The 22609-nt window shown below is 44.1% G+C and overlaps 1 protein-coding gene across 2 annotated transcripts in view; it reads right to left on the bottom strand.

Annotated features, from left to right (window-relative positions):
- The window catches only part of ntn1a (netrin 1a), a 59230-nt gene that overhangs the window by 22574 nt on the left and 14047 nt on the right, over positions 1-22609 (bottom strand). The gene's annotated exons all lie outside the window — the stretch shown is intronic.

Genomic DNA, 22609 nt, shown 5'->3' with positions numbered 1-22609 from the left:
CCAGATAACAGTAATGAATGTCAATCGCCTCTGGTTGCTGGAACAGCCCTGTTTACCAGTCCGAAGGCCGACACTGAATAGATCCTAGTGAATAATAACACTATCCTGTCCTGTTCATGTTTGTTTACCACAAATAAGAAGTTCTATTTGACACCCTGGTCTCACGGATCTGGCCACAGAGGTAACAGATTGAGTTTGAGGAGCTCTAAAAACCAAGTGGCCAGGCAGTGAGCCGAGTTGAGTCCTTCTCTTTCTTTGCTTTCTTTGTCCTTCTGTCTTTCTCTTAGTCTCTTTCGCCGCCCCCCCCCCTCTCCTAACAGACCCTACCAGACAAGGTCTCAGTACAGTATCAATTCCCCACCAAATTGTCTGCTGCTTGTTTACTAATGAATAAAGTTGCTGCCGCTGAGTTTAATTAGCCAGCTGATGTTTATTCATGACTATGGGCTTAGCTTCATTAAACTCTGTTCGATGAGAGACACACACACACACACACTCATTCACCAGTTTGTCCTGGTCTTCCCTCATAAATGATTTTCCGCAGAATGTGATAGGATGTACTATACCAAATACATCATTACAAGCTATTAGACTGTTAAACATTACTGAAACAGTATTACCCAGAGGCTGTCCACACTGTCTGAAAATCCCCCCATTTGCACCAACTTTTCTGGTAACCCTAAATCTAACCACTTCCCACTAAGCCAAATTGTAACTTAGTGTGTGAACTTGACCCATAATGCAGAAATTGTATTTTTCCTCATGGGGACTGGTAAAAAGTTCTCCCAAGACAAATGTTCCACTTTTTATTGTCCTTCAGGGGACTTGTGGTCTCCACCTTGTGTTGCTCTTTTTCTATTGTTTGCACTTTTTTACTGCATTGTCGGTAAAGGGGCCTGTAAGTGTTCATTTCACTGTCAGTCACACCTGTAGTTTAGCAAGCATTTGACCAATACAAAGGGATTTGATCACAGTCTCCATGCCACACGAAGGGAACAGGGAGGGCACTTCTGGATAGACATCTTACCCCGTCACACTTGTAAAGACATTAATGTAAAGACATCTATCCCCTACATATTATGTAAGACATCTATCCACTACACATTATGTAAAGACATCTATCTCCTACACATTATGTAAAGAAATCAATCCCGGCAAATTTGGATAGATGTCTAAACCTGGCACACCTGGAAAGACATCTATCCTGGCACATCTCGGTCGGTATCTTACCCCAGCACATTTGGATACACATCTACCCTCGGCACATATGGAAAGACATCTACACCAATACATCTAGATAGACATCAATCCTGGCACCTCCGCCAAGGTTTTTCACGCACACACACACACACACACTCCAGGATGCTCCTTTCCGACATTCCTCAGTTGACACCAGTTAAAATAATCTATTCAGGCTGTCGTGCTTAAGACAAGACTCTGTAATTAGCTCCTTCACATGGGAAGTTATGTTATAGACTGCAAAGAAGGGGACTAAGCAGCCCCCCCCCCCACACCCCCCCCCCCCACCTCTACCACCAACACATACACACTACGTTCCCTCCTCCTTTAAGGTTGTGTTCCCCAGGCCCCTGTAGGACGCTTCAATTAGGGTCAACCTCTATGCTTCAGTTCCACAGCGTTGAATTTGAGAGTGTGTTTGCGTGCGTGCGTGCGTGCGCGCGCGTGCGCGCCTACACACGTTCCCTGGGCTTTAGCCCCCTCACCGCCTGAGGGGCATCGCTGACGAAAACTATCCGTCAGCCTTGGGGGGCGTGGCATAGGAAACCCAGCGTTCCCCTAACCCTCTGCCTGGAGGCCGTGAGATTTAGGGATTACTGGCAAATAGAGGGAGCTGGGCTCAGACTGCCGAGCCACTCTATCAGTTACATTACCCAGGCGTCTTCACACAACGCCTAATGAGGGGAGCGGGGATTACAACCACTGGCCAGTATGCATTCGTTCTCTCTCTTTCCCACTCCCTCCGTCTTTACCACAACAGGGACGTGCCACGGGGCATGAGGACCACTCCGCAGCGTGCGAGCGCTTCAAGCTGCAAATATTTGGTTCCCGAAAGATAAACCGTGCGTCTTCAGGAGAGAGCCAGACACACTCGGGGGGCACAATGAGCTTTACAATTGCCAAACGCAACGTCAGACTTGGTGTCTTCAGTGAAGTCCACCTGGGGCGTGGAGTGGTTTCAGCGAAATGATACAACACCGACACAAGACACGAAACCAGGCAACACGCTGATAACAAGGTGTTTCATGGGAGTTCTTATGAGTACAAACTGTTTTCACAATTACATCATCGCTGGAGTATATTTTTCCTGCTACATTTAATTAGAGGCAATTCGAGATGAAAGCTTGCATGCCGTTCGCTTGTCTGGCTCTGGCTTATCTAGTTTCCCCCGACGCTGTAAAGGTCCAGTTTGTTATCCTGACTTCATTCAAGCTGCATCCATTTCTTCATGCGGAGTTCCCTCCCATGCGTCGTACTAGTGACTTAAACTAAATAATGATCTTGTTTTGTCTTACCGGTAACTATGGGGTTTGGGGATCTGAACATGCTCATCATCGACTACCTGTCATACTTGTTTCAGCGCTCTTCGGGCCCGTGTTGTTTTAGGGCCTGCCTTGACCTAGGCCATTCTCTGAGCTGAGGTTTCACAGTTCCGCCGTGTGTGTGTGCGTGTGTGTGTGTGCACCCTGACCTCTTTACAACAGCGGCATGCACTCACAGTGCACACACGGGAACGCACGCGTCCACCCATTGGCTGAGTGTGTTGGGGTAAGACCCCGTACAAATGAGAGGCAGCAAAACCCGCGGAAACATAAAACGGCGCATGTTTCACCTTGAGGTCATGAAGACAAGTACGTTGATTTTGAGAGCATGGTGATAATTGAAACTATTCATGGAGACATAAACCAGTTATGAATAGTGTAATTACAGCATGCTATAAATAAATAATAAATAAATAAAACGACGATTTTATGTGGAAGTAAATAATTAGACAACACAGCAAAAGTGAGGTTATTCTGTAACCCCATGGGTGTAATTATGCAATAAGGATGAGTGGTATATGGCCATTGATATATCATCTGATATACCACCACTTTCTGCCAATCAGCATTTAGGGTTTAAGCAACCTAGTTTATAATCACTGTTAACCCTTCTTGCAGCAACCCACAGCTGGGTACTGACCCATGGGTGTGTGGTGTAGTTAACGGATCCATTTAATCTTGTGTAATAGAGTTAGCCCAATCAAGCTACTAAGCTTAGCCCTCCTAGTCTTTCACATGTGCTGTATTTATGGGTCTTTCATTCTATTAATAGTCCAAAAAGTTTCATTTGTATCATAAAATAGGTAGCACGTTATTTTATAGCATAGAAAGAACTCTGTTATTACCTCGAAAATAAATAGGAAAAGTAATCGGAGACAATGCCCTAGTTATTTCACAGGAAAGAGTCAATTAGTTGAATGTTACTGTTTCTCTCACATCCTGGGGGGGAAAACTCACCTCATAGACAGAATACATTGGGCCAGAGATATAGTTTTGTCTAATCAGTGTGTGTTTTTAGCAAACTTGGCAGATGTTGCTGTTCTCTGAGTAGTTCCCAGTGTCTTGACCTGGCCCCAGTTCACTGACACACAGCCCTTCCTTGCTTTGCTCATTATTAAGACTATGTTGTCCCTGAGAGACACAAGCTCACGACCAAAAAAGCTCTGACTTCTATTTTTGCCTCATAATGTAATTTTTGTTTTTTGAAATTGACGGCAGCTACTATAGAGTCCAATTTCTATTGCTCATCCATTCATTTAGTCTGACCACCCACCAATTGGCAAGACGTCTTGAACAGTAAAAGTTCAGCTAAAAATAACAATTTCATTCCGTCTGTCTGTTCACTGGACGCCTGCCTCCATCTGTCTTTCAGTGTGTCTGTCTGCCTGTCCACTGGACGCCTGCCTCCATCTGTCTGGCTGTGTGTCTGTCTGCCTGTACACTGGACACCTGCCACATCTGTCTGTCTGCGTGTCTGTCTGTCTGCATAACCATTTGTCTGGTTGCCTACTTGCATCTCTGTCTGCCTTCGTGCCTGTCTCTCTGCCTAACTGTCTCTCTGTCTGCCTACCCGCCTATCTGTCTTTCTGTCTGTCATCATTAACTGATGTCAGGGATGTTCCACCTTTACCCTGCCTAAGAGTCCCAGTATCCACCTAAACCAGACCAAATAACCCAATACCAAAGAGCCCAACTCCTCAGATCCCAGCACCACAGAACCCAACACCTCAAAACCCAACACCTGAGGTCCCAGCACCACAGATCCCAGCACCACAGAACCCAACATCTGAGATCCCAACACCTCAAATCCCAGCACAAAAGAAGCCAACACCTCAGACCCAAGTACCACAGAACCCAACAAATTTTGGAACCCAGGGTCTCAGAACACCAGTTGGAGAGACTCCTGTGTCTCTGGGCCTGGGTTTAAAACAAACAGACGGAGGAGCCCCTAGAGGCACAGTTTACTTTAATCCTATGGGCGCCCCCAAAAGTAATCAGATTAGGTCCAGAAAGCCCCGAAGACAAAATTAGAAAATATTGGGTGTCCTCGCTTCAGCAGTTGTTTTGGTTTTTGAGGTTTTCAATGGTAAAGGAAAAGGGAGGTGTGTGTGTGTGTGTGCGGCTTGTGGCTGGTTGATGATCTCAGATTGTTGTGTGTATTCTGATTGTAACATCAGCAGTTGGGTACCCTAATTCCCAGTACTAACATTCTAACTTCATTGCCTAAACCAGGGGTTGCGAGAGAAATTGGGAGAAAACTGAACTGGAACCACCGGGGTAATCTCCTGTAGCAGCAGAATGGGGTCTCACTAAGTCACAAGCACTGCTCCAGTATATAAAAATGAATTTCATGGGTTTCAGGCCAAAAACCGTTAGGAACTCCCTGACATATGTAGAGAATGTGTGCTGGTGTAGAGAACTGAAACAACTGCAGAAAGGTTAAGGGAGGGCCTGAGGAAACATTCCAGACCGGTCTGGAGGGCTGGTAGGACAGGACTTCACACAGCCCCAGGAAGGAGGCTCGCATGCCTGTCGAGACCTACGCCAGCAGGTCCGTCCTCAAAATAGATCCGTCCTAGAGAGCCAATCCACTTAAATCCTTTCCGCAATTGAACTGATAGCGTAATTGTATGAAATGCACACACAGACACACAAACACATGCATATACATGCACGCACGCACGCACGCACGCACACACACAAACACACACACACTCACTCTTAAGATTAATCCCCAACTCAAGGACACCCTTAAAGACTTACATGGGGGGTATAATGATATCGTGTGTGATGTTTTTTTTTGTTTTGTTGGCATACTCCAGCTTTAACGCGGGCATTACGGTTAGGGCTCTCCAGTCACAAACAATCATTTTGATTCACACATCCGCAACTGGAAGCAGCCTCTTACGCTTTGGCAGACAGCAAGATTCACTTAGTGTTGACACTTTCCTCAACTGTGATTAAGAACCAGCGTTTATGACAGTCAGCCCCTCCCCCTGCTCTCGTAGCCAGGACAACACTGGATACATTAGGAGCAGGACCACACAGATTGCACTTCTAGAGGAATGATCGTTTTGAACGAAAATACTGTTTTTTTGCTAAAACAACCAAACAGCGTCTCACTTTCTCAAAGCTCATAATAACACCAGACGCACATACATAAGCAAGTACGCACAAACACGCCGCACCCCCCACACACACATAGGACTAAACAAGTTATCTGTGGCAAGGGATTTATTTAGACGAACTGTGTTGCTATGCTACTCGCTCCTACTCTCAGATATCAACTGCTAAATCCAGCACATTTCATAACAAAAATTACTTTAATTGCTTCAAGTTACCGCAAAGATTTAATCCTTCTGTATTATTCTCCCCTTTACATTTGAGCGATGTTGCTTTCACATTTAAGTTGATGCCAAGCCTGACACGGAAGGTCTGGGAATGCTGTCTTTCACACAAATGCACATTGCTTCTAATTTTTTTAATCTCAAAGGAATACAATGGATAGTATCATAAGCTATGTTTTAGCCTAGCCAGTCATGTTGGGACGTAGCCTTTTCAACTGCAACATCAAGTCATTAAACAGGTCTGAAAAAGTCAAGCTCTTTTGATTTATCTAATTACTACATTAAAAGAAAACAAGGATGTACTGTATGTTTGGGATGCAAACTTGTTTAAAGTGGTTCATTAAGTCTTTCTCCTAATCTCATCAAATGAAGGGCTTGTCCTAGGTTTTCATTTGTTTCTTCATGCCTCCAGATAGGTTCAGTACTGTCCGGAATGCATCAAGCATTTGTAATATATTTTCTTCTCCATAAAGACAGCTGTTATATTGGATGGGAGAGAAAAGATCACAAGTACCTGGGTTAGAGCCACAAAGATGATTTTCGTTCATTTTAACAGTTTCCGGAATTTTCCGGAATGCTTTGTGGTTTTGGCAAAAATGTAAACTTTTTATATTGCAATAACTAAGAAGAGAGTGACCTAAAACCCACTCTGGAAACTGAAAATGGGTCTGACTGGAAACTACAATATCACCTTGGCATGACGTCAACAAATAAAAGATTAAAGAGAGAGAGAGCATATCAAGAATAAACATATTAAGATGGTGGTGCTTTGATCACCCTAACTTGAGTGGACAAGGCCACAGAATAACAAAATCTGATTCCAGGTCAATTTCCGCGTGAGGAATGCAGTCAAAAGAGTCAGTTGTATGCTGCTAAAGCAACACACATTCAGCCAAGTGTCAGCCTTCATCTGTCTTAACTTTCGTCCAGAAGAGAAAGACTGATGTGACTCGTCAGGCAAACCTGTACCTGGATTGATTCGAAAGATGTAAAGGACTCTCCGTATTTTGAAATGGTTCCCTGTTGAATGTCGATTCACTTTACAGGGTCCACGACTGATGTTGACTCAAAAACAACTAAAAACAAATCTGCTTTGCACAAGTCAATCCGTTCTGGTACTTTGAATGTTTGACAATGTGAAATCATGTACCCACGATGTGATTTAGCATTTTCTTGAAATGTAATGTCTTTTTGTACTGCATTATTACGCAGTATCTTTCCACAACTGACACCCATGGGAATCAAACCCGACAACCCTTCACACTGCGCACACCATGCTCTAGCAACTAAGCTACACGAAACCAGCCAAATAATTTCCTTTGAGGAGAGCTCATTGTTTGAAAAGATTCAATCACATTTATAAATGGTTTAACTCGTGCATTAAGCAACTATTCACATACGTACAGACACATATCTCTCTTGTGAGAAAACATTTGGCCTAAATGTCAAGAGATTTGCTTGCGATGCTCTTCTGAAAACATTTGAAACTCAAAAAGAGCATCAGGATTGTAGTTGACACAGAGCCAGCTGTGGTCCGTACTACCAACTGAGAACCTATGGGATGACTAAATCTTGGGTGCTTAAGGACAGGATAACATCGCTACAAACAGGGATTTCAGGCCTCTCCTCACCTCCACATTAAACTGCTTTGGAGTAAAAAATAGTCATTGTGTAGTTTATTATATTTTAGATTGCTGGTTTACAAATGTATGTTTCTTTTAATTATAGAATCATCCTTCCACTACATAGTTTTTCAAAATATAATTGCACTGACCAAGTTCACAAACGTTTAAATTCTGTCAGGTGTGCGGTTTATGCAAGTTTGCCACAGTATCCCCTTCAGACCTGTTTCTGGTCCTTTCTCCAACTTTATCTTCTAATTTTCTTCTTGAATTCCGTTCTTTACATCAACCTCTAGGATTTCTGAGGTGAGACGGAGAAATACAGGGAACACGGTGCCAGTTTGTTGGGGGTGGAGGGGCTCAGTCTCCCAGAGAGCCATTTGAGGACCTCCCCAAAGCTGGAAAGAAAGGGGTATGAAAAAAGTATGAAAATGTATGCACTCACTATTGTAACTCTCTCTGGGTAACAGCCTCTGCTAAATTACTAAAACATGTCATTCAAAATAATAATACGTGAAGAAATGGTTGCCTGCTGAGATTCTATCAGACTAATTCAATTCCTTTATCGATGCCAATTAGCATAGCATTTCTGTTCCGTCTCTCCTTTCTTCTCTCCCTCCTCTCCCCATTTCTCCTGCTCCCCCGCCTCCCCCGCCCTGCCCCTCCTTTTATCTTTCTCTAATGAGTCAAGTGACCAATGTTGGATCATGGCGCTCTACCACAGTAATGGCCTGTTTCACACGCTCACACCCACACACACACAATATTTCAAATAACTCGTCTCTGGCTCGCGAAATATGATTTGTACCAGTTTGTATCGATGCTTGTTTAAGCTCTGGCTTCCGATTAAACAGGCTGCGGCTGTTGTCAAACACTGTGATCTAAGGAATGGTATGCTGTGGTCAAACACTGTGATCTAAGGAATCGTATGCTGTGGACATTTTTTATGGAGTTCTGGGCTGTATATCATCGACCTTGTAATGCCTCCTGTGGTTGGAATGGAATATTTACTGGTCTGGCCTTGGGACTGAAATCTCAATTGAACTGATTTCCAATGAAAGGGATTTCTTTACGAACCGAACGTGCCTCTCCCCAGTCGTATGACCTTTTTTTATAACAGTCAAGCTGTTAAGGGTTCGGCTCTAATTTCATAATTTAACACGGCCGCCGCTGGCTTCTGATGTTTTCAACACATTTGCATTCTGGTATCGTCTTCTTTTCTTCCCTCAAATTATGCAATTCCCCTCGCAGACAGATGGGAATAGCCTCTGAGCTCTGGTGTTTCGTTTCTACGGGTTGGCTAATAAAACGTATTCTGCCGCAATTAAAGGGCTGTGAGAAACTGCGGTGCTGTGCTGCAGGGAGAGACCTAATGAAGCTGTGGCGCTACAGCTAAATCTAACGCTGAGCAGAGGGGATTTGGGACTGGAGGAGAATAAACATTAGTTGGCGCGGAGCAGATAATCCATCTCAACAGTGGATTGTATAATTGACCAGTGGGTTCAAAGTTAAGATCCTCAGAATTTCTCTTTGTCAGTTATACCTTACCTGTGCTTCTATAGAGATGCTGTCATGTCTGAAGATTGAGGTCCAACTATTACTATTACTATTACTGTTAAACCGAGATTAGCAACAGGTAGAGATTTCTGTTGGACCCACCCATGTTTTAGTTGGTTCGGAAAGACTGATCGCCAGCAATTTGTGTTATTCAGAAAATCTGTAGTATTGCCACAACTGAAATAAAACACATTGTGATGGTGTCTCATCTCAGTGTAGCTAAGGAATGGAATTATTGTTGATTTCAAATGGAATCTTTTTTTTTTTCTGTGGTTAATTTGCCATGTTTTTTTTTAAATATATATAATTCTGTCCTGGCCCTCCAATCATTGCTATGTCAAAAATCACCCCGTGGCAGAATCTAGTTGGCTACCCCTTTTCTAGAGGAATGCCTATAAGATTAAGATACTGTGCTGTTGCTAGGCAGAAGTTGCCCACAGCTACAGACTGAACGTCAACACCTAATCAACACCCAGATTGTAACTCCGGGGCAGACATTGATAAAATCCGATCTTCCCGTAGTAGTTGAGGACCCCACTTACTCCAGTATAACCTCTCTACTACACCTTCCAACCATCCCTGGATGTCCTCTCACCCCCCCTCAGTCTCTTGTCCTTGACTTCCTCCAGGACACAGGTGGAGCTTCAAAAGATATTTTGGACGTGTAGCTGCACTCGTTGATTCTAAGTAGCCCAGATGAGAAGGCCTCCACGAGGGCTGATGGCACCACGGCATGGGGGGGGGGCTAATCAAGCCTGTTCCTCTGTCAACCCCGCTGCTGTCTGCCACATGGACGAGCCGGCAACAAAGAGGAACCTAATGGCCTCCTGTTTCCTGCATTAGCCACATTTAATGTCCGACCTGCCCCCTCGTTAGGGAGGCCTGGTGTGTCCTCGGGCCCCAACACACCCGGGAGTCCCCAGGGGACACTCAGGCACTTCCACCCCACGCTGGGGGCCTATAATAGGGATGGTTTGTAAAGGGGTCGGCCTGTGATCTGAGGCCCATCAATTTGCGGGGTAATCAAATCTATTGTTTGTGCACGCACATAAGCGTGCGTGCGCGAGTGTGTGTGTGTGTGTGAGTGCAAGTCACTTAAGGTTTGTGACAATTGATGCTAAGTGTGTGTGTGTGTGTGTGTGTGTGTGTGTGTGTGTGTGTGTGAGAGTGAGAGAAAGATAGAGATAGAGAGAGACAGTCAGTGAACAAACTATGCCATAAAAATGCCACGCGTGCTGTCTGACTTGGCCAGGCCCCATTTAGGCCGTTGTAGGGAAAGAAAGCATTTCAGAGGTGAATGAGGAAAATAATAAGGAATGCCTAAAACTGTCAAGGCCCCACAGACCCCCACTGAACAAAGAGACCCAGCCAGCCATCTTAATAGCGTGAGGGACAGACAGTCTTTGGGTATGCAGACACAGCGCTGGATCAGAGCAGCATCCATCCACTCAAACTATCCCAAATCTGACACTCTCCCACACTGTCAGCCATGGGATCTAGGCTTGTTTAAGACTGGTCACACCAGGCTAATTCAATTCTGGTTAAACCAGGTTAGTTTTGGACTGGTTGCAGCCTGCTAAGAGATGGTTACTGTATGGTGAGAACCATTGTGTAAAAAAGGTCCTTAGCTAGGTTTGGCTGTGTTCACCACTTTAGGGAAGTTTCTCATTTAGACCTAAATGAGCAGGTAAAGGCAGTAAATAACTAACAGGTAATTAATTATGGAAATAGAAAGGAAGAGTGAAAAATTATAGATTAAAGTCTGTGTTTAGTCATCTAACTCTTAATTAGGAACTTCCCTACCTGTTGAACACAGTACACATCTGGTCAGAACTATCTAAGTAAATAAATCTAATTGGTAGATGGTACAGGGAAGAAGTGAAATGAACACGATATCGACTAAGAATAACTGGATTGAAAGCTCCCAGTGTAGGCAAACCAAGATCCCTGCTTTCACTTATAAAGCAGTTGGCTTTTATTTTATTGAATGCTAAGAGTGGGAAGTAGTGGGAAGTAAAAATGGATTGTGTTTGACTGTAAATTATTGGACCAGGGTTTCTGTTCTGTTTAGAATTGGTCCAGGGTTTCTGTTCTGTTAAGAATTTGACCAGGGTTTCTGTTTTGCAGTCAATACCAGCAGAGAAATGCCGCCCTGAGATTCTAGCTTTGTTCAACCAAACATGAAGTGTGGATACCGTGCTAAGTCTTGTGATAAATTCTGCCCTCTGCAAAAACCAAACCAACATCTCACCACATAGACTGGAAGTTGGGAACCAAACCGTACAAAACCATTGAGCAATAATTTACCGTTGCCGAACAGCTCAATAGTCAGCGTGACCTTGGAAGCCAACGATAATTCTACGCCACTGTCCCGGTCGTCAACTGTCTAACAACACACCAGCCTCATTACCCACAAGTCTACTCTGGTGTGAGTGATACCGCCCTGATCTACAAAGCTCGCACATCTTCCATAAACAGCAGACATTTCTGTCTCAATTCCCTTGTCAAACATCACCTCAAGTCTATTTGGGCAACGTTGCTTTTGGTTTCCATGAGACTGAGGATTTTCTGATCTCAAATATTTTGGCAGGTCCTTTCACCATCGCCCGAGGGCCTGACTGAGACGGCCAAGTCATCAGGTAAGACGCTGAGGAGGTGGCGTATGGCGCTGTGCTAACCCAACCGAGGACTTGCACGATAAGTGAAATCTACACTAATCTAGCAGACTCCGCAATTAGGGCAGGCCTACACACACACAAACACACACCCTCGCATTCACACCCAGAGACACACTGTTACAGAGCTTACTGACAGTTTTGGAGGGAAAAGAGAATACAAGCAGTGTTTGAAGATTAGAAGGGTTAGTGTTAGTTAGTTCCTTCAGGCAGGGAAAGACAGGGATAACCACTCTAACATGACTGCTGTGACATGTTATGTAGTGAATGGACAAGACCTGAACAGTGCAGAGTTTCTTAATGTTTCAATTTATTTGTATTATTTTTGTCATTTTGAGGGGTGTTTGGAATTTGCTAGAGCTGCAACTTCACACACCGGGCTATGGGGAAATAAAATCCCAGTAAACAAAGTGTCTTTGTTTGAATTTCTATTAGCTAGTTGGGTTCAAGCTTGATTTTTATGTTGTTCATTATACACTGAAAAGGCACTGGAAGACTCACTCTGGCTTGAGCCATGCTAAATCACAAGTATTGCAAAGAAGTACTGTACTTACGGAACATATTCAGACCCCTTCACTTTGTGAAGATTTTCTTGTCTTATGGACTTAATTTGTAAGGATTTTTTATTTATTTTTAAATGTCTACACACCATTCCCCATAATGACAAAGAGAAAAACAGGCTTTTAGAAATTTGTGCCAATTTATTGAAAATCTAAAACTGAAACATCTCATGTGTATAAGTATTCAGATGCCTTGCCATATGAAACTCCATTAATTTGATTGGAGTTATCAATTTTTGGGATATGATTTAGAAAGGCACTCACTAGTCTTCATAAGGTCTCACAGTCCACAGTGCATGAAATTTAAAGAAATCTTCATAGACCTCCGAAAAACAATTGTGTCGAGCCACAGACCTGGGGAATGTTATAAAAAAAACTGCTTAAGCACTGAAAGATCCCAGGAGGACTTTTGGAACCACCAAGACCCTTCCCAGGCAAAAAGGGCATTGGCCAGGGAGCTGATCAAGAACCCAATGGCCAATCTAACAGAGCTTCAGAGTTTTTCTGCTTGAGGACAACGATCTCTGCATCATTCTATCAATCAGGCCTTAATAGTAAAATGCATACAAAACTAGAATCTACGAAACAGCACTTAAGGACCCTTGAGAGCATGAGGAAAAATATGATCTGGTCTGTTGAGATCAAAATCTAATGTATTGCCCATGAATGCTAAGCGCTTAGTTTTTTGCACTTAGTATTCATGGGCTATACATTAGAGGTTTGGCAAAAACATGGTAACACTCTTCACCTGGGTAATGCCATCCATACGGTGAAGCACGGTGAAGATTGGGAGGCGGATGAACAGAGCAAATGATGGAGAGGCCTTTAAAGAAAACCTTGTCTAGAGATTTATAAAAACGTGTTTTTGCTTTGTCTTTATCGGGTATTATTAATGTGTTGATTGATGGAAATAATACATCTATCTAATCCATTATAAATGTAATCTATAACGTAACGCAAAAATGAATCTATCTAATCCATAATAAATCTAGTCTATAACGTAACAAAATGTTGAGAAAGTGGAGGGGTCTGAATAATTTCAGAATACACATTATGTCTCCAACATGTTTTGAGAAATCCCTGCGTATAACTGGGACTGTTCAGTTTCATCAGACCACTTCCAATGGGCTCCTTGGGATTTTTCAGATCCATAAATCAGAACACGGCACATTCATCGCCGTTCTTCTCGCTATCTGGCCCAGAATGATGTCACATGTACCATAAATCCTCATTTCGGTGCGCTCGGCTGACGGCAAGGTAGTTCTTTAGCGATCAGGGACCTAAAGCCAGCCCTGCAGGATAATATCATTATGATGGCATCACAGCCAAAAGGAAGTGAACGAGTGATGAATGAATGTGTAGGAGTAGGTAATGGGCTTAAAACCTCCTCTAGTCTAATCTCTCCGGTCTATTCAATAGATCATTCCCACTTCTCTCCTAGCCTCATTAGCAACAATAGCATCGGGGTCCATCGACACCAGGTGTGGGAACTTTAACCTTTTCACACACCCCCAACCACGACTTTCTGGGTCTCCTTAGAAATGTGACGTGCCGGTTCTCAGGGGAACAGGGAAAAACCGGGGGCTTTCCTTCCCTGCCTGGCCGCCTGCTGCAGATGTCGTTAGTGTGTCACCTTCTAGCTGATTTATCGATGTCCGCGCTCTGGTCTTAACAAGCCTTCACGCTTCTTTATTTGAACGTAAGTCCACCGCGACAGATTTTTCAATAAAATTTATAGGGCATGAAAATGACTTCAGTTTGGTCTTAGGGAAAGAGGGAGTGAGAGGGAGGCGGAGAGGAAGAGATAGGAGTTGTATGGTAAAACAGGGGGTGCAAAGCAGGAGCATGGTGATGGTTATCAGCTCTAGAAGTAGAGAGGAGGGGTGCAGTGGAGTGAGGTGTAGAGTGGGAGAGTGGGAAGAGGAGGAGTGGAGGGGATGTGGAGGAGAGGATGGGGGAAAGTAGGAGAAGGGGGGGAGAAGGAGAGGAGGGATGGATGGGAAGATGAGGATGAGGGTAGAGGAGGAGTGGATGAAGTGAATTGGTGTAGAATTGAGACTCCACTATAGTCTCAATTATCCACTATAGACTCCACTATTTCTCCTGTTTTCTTTCCGTAGTTTTCTCTCTTTGTCTCAATGTTTCAGGTAACTCCTCCCTTAACAGTGGCATAGAGTGCTGACCATTTACCTCGCCTGATCTTATCTAGCACTTTTTTTTTACAATCTGTCAATTAGTGCAACAGACTCAGGGGGCTAATTTGGATGAAGCACAGGGTACAATAAAAATGATGGTTAAACCAACTCCCAGGCTGTGGATGGTGGCTTTGAACAGCTTGGTTCTTGGTGCTTTTATGTCTGGACCATTATGGTAACCTAACTTGGGAAGCGTTCAATGACCATGTCACAGTTCTGGAGGAAATTTGAGTTAACTGAATTGTATTCTGAAAAGAAAAACTGTCATACCAGCCTTTAAACAAATTTGTTTTTTTCAGTAATTAGTTTCACATAAAATGCCCCAAAACAAACTTTCGATTCTGATGCATTTGACCAATTGTGTTTGGAAAAATGTATTTCAGAACAACTATATACTTGTACATTCTTCTGTAAATGGCTACATATGAGAGTTGTCAAAAGATCCATCACAAACAGATATTCACACAGACATTCCACCCCCCACACTGGTTCTGTGTCTGTCTGTTTTTGTGTGTGTGTGTGTGTGTGTGTGTGGAACAGTGCTCGAAGCTTCAGACACAGCCACAGAGAAAATAAAGAGAGACAGGCTGTCAGAGCTCTGCAGTTGGGGAACAATTTACACTGTCTCTGCTCAGACACTTTTTAGGATAAAAAAAAAACACATCCTGGAGCTACTAAACAATGTGCCTGTTCTGTGGGCCTGTTCTCCTAGGCCTATGGGACAGACTACACACACACACACAGAAACACACATTTCTTTGCTCATGGAAACAGGGGACCGAGAGACGAGGGACAATGGGGAAGGGGCAGGAGGATAGATGAGGAGAATATGGGACTCCTTGCCACATGCCTAGCACCATCCTAGTGAGAAGGGGAAGCAAGCGGGACATGGCAGCACCGTCAGGCTCATGGCGCTCCTCCACCTTCTCTCTCTCTGAGGCGTTTATTGTTCTTCCCTCTCTCTGTCCCTCCCTCCCTCCCCCTCCTTATGTCCTGAATTCGCTCTCCCACCTCGTCTTCGTTTGTGGAATGACCACATTCCCTACACGAAATTCCACTATATCTTTTTCTTTTTCCGGTGTGTGTTTGCGCGCCCACGCGTCACGACTACGGCTCGGGGGAATTCGCTTTTGGCCGCGGCCCGTCTTTCCCCGACCCCCGTTTGATGTCTTCAAAGCCCCATCGTAAACGCTTGGGGCTTCTAATGGGGTGTGAGGGCCGACGCTTCTTCCGCGTCTCAGGCGTTTTTCTTGGACGGGGCGCCGGAGAGAAACCGTGTGCACGGAGGAACGAGATGAGCTCAAACTCGGACGCCCTCCCAGCTTTAGGCCGGTGGGCCAGAGAAGCTCACATAAGGACGCCGACAAGGAATGTTCAGAGATTAAATGATGAGGCTGTTCCACTGTTTAAGTGGGGGTCAAAGCAGGTCCTTAATGATTTTGTGATGGGCCAGGACACGTACACAAATGGCTGTGCGCTGCCCGTATTAGAGTATTTTGGGACTTACTAAGCATTACAGGGTAAAATCTAAATATTTAATCTGTACATTTTGCCAGCATCCCACTGCTGGCTTCACTCTGAAGCTAGGCAGGGTCGGTCCTGGTCGGTGCCTGTATTAAAGACCAGATGCTGCTGGATGTGGTTGTTGGAACGGCGGTGGTTGTTGATTTTGTGGCGTCTGGACAGCTTAATCAATATAAAACCACTTACAAAAAAGGCGCAGCCTAATCAAGCTGCTGGAAAGCCATCTTAACACGATGCAAGTCAATGAGGCCTTGTGCAGATGGATCGCGACGTTCAGTTGCCGTACGGTACGTTTCAAAGCATTCGTCCCAATCCGTGTGGCGCGTCACTACGGAGGCAAACCACGCAGCGTGGAGAGTCTGATTCCACCTGTGATGAGACCAGGGCAGATGCTTACCATGATCCATACGGCATTCTGTTAAACACCTCTACTGACGAGGTGCCAGGAGGAGGCAGGTTTTGTAGGCGGAGGGCTGCCCCAGCTGGCTCCCGCCAGAAGATTCCGGAGGCTACCAGATGTTTCTGGTCGGGGTGCTGGTGCGACGCTTGTTCGTGGGGGGCGGGCTCATTTGCGCCACATTATTGAATATTTCCATTTCATAACTGGCCAGACATTGATTGTGAATAAACAATTTGATTTTTTACTGCAACCTAGCCTGGCAGATGAGATGCGGATTGCCCTCCACTGAAAGGAATGGAATTCCGCCGCAACGCATATGGCTTGATGCATTCTGTCTATATTCTAATCAGAGTAGAATGGAATATATAGTTTACCTACAAAACTTGACAGTCAGTGGATAAAGTAACAGTGGATAAAGTAAACATATGTCTAAGAATGAGCTAGTCACAAGTTGTTTTTGCCAATCTGTAATCATAGCTAGATTAACTAGTTGGCTTATATTTATAGTTATTCATCCACTCTTGACAGTGGCTGCATCCACTTTTAGCTAGCTATCATGATCGTAACAATTGAGCACTTTGTGTTGGCTAGCTGAGCTGTTTTTTGTTAAGGAAACAGTTGAGATGACTCAAATAACTTTATTAGTGAGAGGTAGTGTTACATTTCTCTTTTAATTTAACATTTGTGGTTACTCCTGTTTTCGGATTTGAAACGAGTGAATTGGTCCCCCATATTCTTTGTTTTGGGCAGACAGCTTGGTGTTGGCGTATTAACACTTGCCTCAAGACATTGCCCTGCATCTTTTGGATGGGACATTAAATGGGTGTCCTGATTTTGTCTCGGGACACAGAATTCCCCATGGCACTTATCATAAGAGTAGAGGTGTCATACCTGAAGTCCTGGATACATTTCTAATCATACTATCCAGGCCACTTAATCACCCAAAGCTTTCAATTGGTTCATTAGTTTCCTCTCCACCCCATGCAACTATCGTAGGTCGTAGCTGAAAGTGAGAATGTGTTCTCATTTGACTAACCAGGCTATGTAAGGGGTAAATAAAATAGAAAACATTGGTTGTTGATTCATATAATAAACTGCAAGTACATAAATGAATGCATCTGCTACAAACACAGATATTGTATACAAACCATATGTTTGCTATTTGGGATTGGGTAATCAAGTATCAAGTTTTTTTCAGGTCCTGCGTAGCCTATTGAAGAACTGGAGCTATTGAAGAAAACAAGCCTTTAGTTGCACCACAGAGGACCATCACAATGTAGTACCACAACAGTAAGGCATTGAACAAACATTGCACAAGCACTGAGAATGTTAAAGAGCCACTACTGACACCTATGACATATGTCAACTATTGCTTATTATTATTCTAAAAATGGAAACCAGAAGATATCCAGTATCAACAATAGGTGGTCACGTTCTGTGTTAAAGTGTTACTGCGCCAGCTGGTTTGTTCCACGCAGATTGTTTCTGACACTGATGGAGGCTATATGTTGTTCCTGAACCAGACCCCAGAACCACAGTTACCACAGAACACTGCCATTTCATAACGCCTCTTGCCCAGAACTCCCCCCCACCACTACCCCACACTCCACTGGAATTCTGGGAAACCCACAGCACACACACCAACCGCTAGACCATTGTAGCTCCAACTGTCTCTTTGGAACAGTGGTTCTTGAACAATTTTTTTACAGAACGTATTTTTGAATACAATTATAGCTTTAGGGCTCTGTAATGGATTTTGACAGTTTTGACTAGCAGAGGAAGGATACAGGTGGTGTTGAGAGGGGAGAAGAGGGTGAAGAGCCCCTAAGATCCTAAAACCTAGAAAGCCCAAACCTTGCTATAATTAAGTAATCAGCAAAGCTGGACTTGGAGTTTGCAGGGACTGACAAATGTAGAGATTTTTTCTTTTTTTTGCCCAATTATTGCGCAACAAAATCTGGATTCACATTTAAAATCGGCCCACATTACCATTAAATAACGATTACAACCTAGGCAGGGCTGTCACGGGCTGAATCTGAAGCTGTAAATAACCTAAGATGGTCGACCTTGAACATACTGAATCGGATAGGGCCATAAAGACGTCCAACTTCGTGGAAAGAAAAGCTAATGGGTCGAGAAGTAATTGCTGCATTGTTTTAGTGGAAACGCTGAGGAGTCAGGACGGTTGAAGATTTTAGGATTTATTTGAGTCCCCCAGAACAGAAGAGTGGGGGTAACAGCTCATTATTTTTAATGTCTCATTTCAAAGTCTGATTTATTCAAAGGGGACATGAGGCTGGGTAGCTAAGAGTTCATCTCTAAGGACAACCTTCGGGTAAGGAGGCTTTTCTGGAGCAGAGCTGAATGATCTACTGAGGCAATGGAGGCCCAATGCTGTGATTGATTCGGTTTCAGAGTTGATGTACTGTATTGAATCTGGTAGACAAGTGTGACAATGGATGTCAACTGAATAGAGGTCTATCAAAATAAAATAAAAGGCACACTGCATTCTTCGCTCCCAGCTGTGATTCTATCCTTAGGTCATCGTTCTGTACCTTTTTGTCTTCGGTGACTGCTCAAAGCTAATGGACATATTTTAACAGTTAAAAGACAATCAGACAAAATAACAGAGCTCCAATGATGTCCTGCTCCAGTCAGAATGGGTGAGGACAATCCCTGAAACTACATGCAGGATTCCCACTGGTTCATTGCTACCACTCCTGTGGCCCGTGTGACCACTAGAACAGTGCTGTCCAACAGAATAAAAGTGCTTTTGTAATTAATGTCAAAATAATATAACCTAAAATGTGATGATTCTGTAGATATGCATTCTTATTTGCTCTGGCACAGAACTCGCAGTTTGAAGTGATTGTGTTCAGTCGGCCAAGAAAATTGGCCATAATTATTATCAAATGGACCACTTAAACTGAATCTACAGAAAATTACTTTGAATGAATACTCTGACATCCTGGTCCAGGAAGGCAATATGTTTTCATCTCGAAACTTGCAGTTAAAATACTTAGTACTGAAAACTAAGAATATTACACAATTTGGGTTAGTTGATATAGACAAAATAGGCTTTTTATGAATCTAACTCTATTCTTTTTATGAATCTAACTCCATTCTTTTCATGAATCCAACTGTATTCTGGTTTTGTCACTGTCTGTTATTGAGACTTCCCCTCTGTCACCATGTCAATGTCTCCCCCAATATACAACCTAGATCTTTTAAAATCACATCTCACTTTGTCTCCAGACAGATACACATTTCACTTTGTCTCCAGACAGATAAACATCTCACTTTGTCCCCCCATAGATTAACATCTCACTTTGTTTTCAGACAGATAAACATGTCACTTTGCCTCCAGATAGATTAACATCTCACTTTGTCCCCTGATAGATAAACGTTGCTTTGTTTTCAGACAGATAAACATGTCACTTTGCCTCCAGATAGATTAACATCTCACTTTGTCCCCTGATAGATAAACGTTGCTTTGTTTTCAGACAGATAAACATGTCACTTTGCCTCCAGATAGATTAACATCTCACTTTGTCCCCAGATAGATCAACATTTCACTTTGTCTCCAGACAGATAAACGTCTCACTTTGTCTCCAGACAGATAAACGTCTCAATTTGTCTCCAGACAGATTGATGAACATCTCACTTTGTCTCCAGACAGATTGATGAACATCTCCCTTTGTCTCCAGACAGATAAACGTCTCACTTTGTCTCAACATAAATGCTCATCAAGCAGGAGGCTGGGTGGCCAAATGGCCTCAATGCAAATTACATGTCTACATTTCTGTTTTAGTGCCTAACAGGAGCGTATCTCAGCAACATCTTACAACAGTGGGCGAGCCAAGTGAGAGGGAGGGAGTCAGTCCTTGGACTGTCCAGTTCATGGTGTGGGTCTGGGTTGCTACTGTTGCAGCAGCACACGACTGCTGGCCTGGAAGGGAGCCACCCACCCAGCACCACCACCACCACCCTCCATCCATCCCTCCCTCCATCTCTCAATCCCTCCATCCATCTCCCCCTCAATCCCTCCATCCATCTCCCCCCCAGTCCATCCATCCATTTCCCCCTCAATCCCTCCATCCATCCATCTCCCCCTCAGTCCCTCCATCCATCTCCCCCTCAGTCCCTCCATCCATCTCCCCCTCAGTCCATCCATCCATCTCCCCCTCAGTCCCTCCATCCATCTCCCCCTCAGTCCCTCCATCCATCTCCCCCTCAGTCCCTCCATCCATCTCCCCCTCAATCCCTCCATCCCTCCATCCATCTCCCCCTCAGTCCCTCCATCCATCTCCCCCCCAGTCCATCCATCCATCTCCCCCTCAGTCCCTCCATCCACCCATATCCCCCTGAATACATCTCCCTCTCAATCCCTTTCTTCCTCCATCCCTCTCTCCCCTTAGAGACGAGAGGAGACAGGAGCTCTTATCGATCATCCCTCATCCCGACCCAGGCTTTCATCTCCGGCCAGCGGCCTGTCCTCCTGGCAGTCTTCACAAGAAAATATGTGGAGCCCTTGCAAGAACAACTGGGAAACATTCCCAAAAACCCAAGGATGTTGGAGAATGAAAGTAGGGAGGGTTTTCTTCCTATATCTGCTACTTTAGACAATTTAGAGAATTATATTGTTGTTGTTACTATAATAATGAAGACGTTCATTTTCCTTCGCTGAATGCACATGAAGTAGAAATGATGATCACAGCACATGAAAACCAATCTAGCAATTTATTTCAGCAAGGAAATTAGTTTCTGTTGCGAATGTCTGTTTATATAAGAGATCAAAAGCATCCTTTGACTTGACCTTGTATGTGGCCTACACACTGAGCCATGCAAAGGATTCAAAATGCAATGATAAGTGGGCGGTTTCTGCTTTTTCCTCTTTTCTTTTTTTTTTTTAACCCAGTGAAACTCTGGTAGTGTGGAAATGCCATATGGTACATCTAATGGGTACAGATGTGACTGAGACTAAGGAACCAAACACAAAATAAAGACCATGGATGCCCACTGACAAGACTGTGTGACAACTTAGCTTTCAGATCATACAAGATCCATGCGAATGCTTGGGAAATGGTGTCTCCGCAGTGCTTTGGTCATCAATCTGTGCTGGTTCCAAGTTTGAATCCGGGCCCAAGTGTCTCGCTCCCTTTCTATCCTATGTGTCTTTTTTGTATTTTTCCATCCCCAGTTTCCAGGTCCACAGCGCTAAGAAAATAACCAATTCTTCTCCAGGGGCCCCAATTAGAAATTAATTTCCACCAGGCACCCTGGGACCGCGCTGAGGCTCCCGACTAGGTATCATCTCATAACACTAATATTAGCAGTAATGACTCCATTTCCTTATCGTTCTCATAATTAGGGCCCGTTTATTTGCTTTGTCATGTTCCAGCGCTAGATAAGGCTTTTGTTATTAGAAGCGGTGAGGTACCCATGCGGGGACTTATTCAGACGTGGATGGGAGGGCTAGGAGCAACGCACGCAGCTGTTAACTAGTCCACGTGCACGCGCGGGAGGAACTCACATCGCATATATGCTTGTTTTCCCGCACACATGTACTAACAGACACACACGCACACACAGACAAACACATACACACCTCTTCATCACGCAGTGAAAGATTCTCCCAGACCCCCGTTCAGTGAAGATGTGAGCAGAGGAGGCTATTTAAAGGACTTAACGGTAGCTTGCTGAGTCAAGAGCCCAGCAGCTCTGTGTGTAAAGGGCCCATAATGGACCATCAGGACTGAATAAGCAGGGGTTCACTACCCTCCTCTCTCCTTCCCGGCTGGAAACCAAGGCTAATTAATTGGCCCCATTGTCCCAGAGGAAACAAAAAGAGAGGGAAGGGGTTAATGGGGAAGGGAAGCCACCATCGGCTTCAAGCTTGTTCTTACTGACATTTTCTGCCAGCGACTTCAAGTGTGTTCTTACTGACTGCTTCTGCCAGCGACTTCAAGTGTATTCTGACTGGCTCTCTCTGTGCCTCTCCATCTTTCTGCTGAGTCTGTCTCTCTCTTTCTCCCTCAATTCAGTTTCAATTTAGAGGGCATAGGACGCGTTTGTTAACATTGTCAAAAAAGATAGATGTAATAAATGACGTGTCTGTCTTTCTTTCGATTTACCTATCCATGTATCTATCTTTCTATCTCTTTCTCT

The sequence above is a fragment of the Esox lucius genome, chromosome 9, assembly GCF_011004845.1.
Source record: "Esox lucius isolate fEsoLuc1 chromosome 9, fEsoLuc1.pri, whole genome shotgun sequence".
NCBI classification, from domain to species: Eukaryota; Metazoa; Chordata; class Actinopteri; order Esociformes; family Esocidae; genus Esox; species Esox lucius.
The sequence above is the reverse complement of the archived record's forward strand: the minus strand, read 5'-3'. Positions and strand labels throughout refer to the sequence as shown.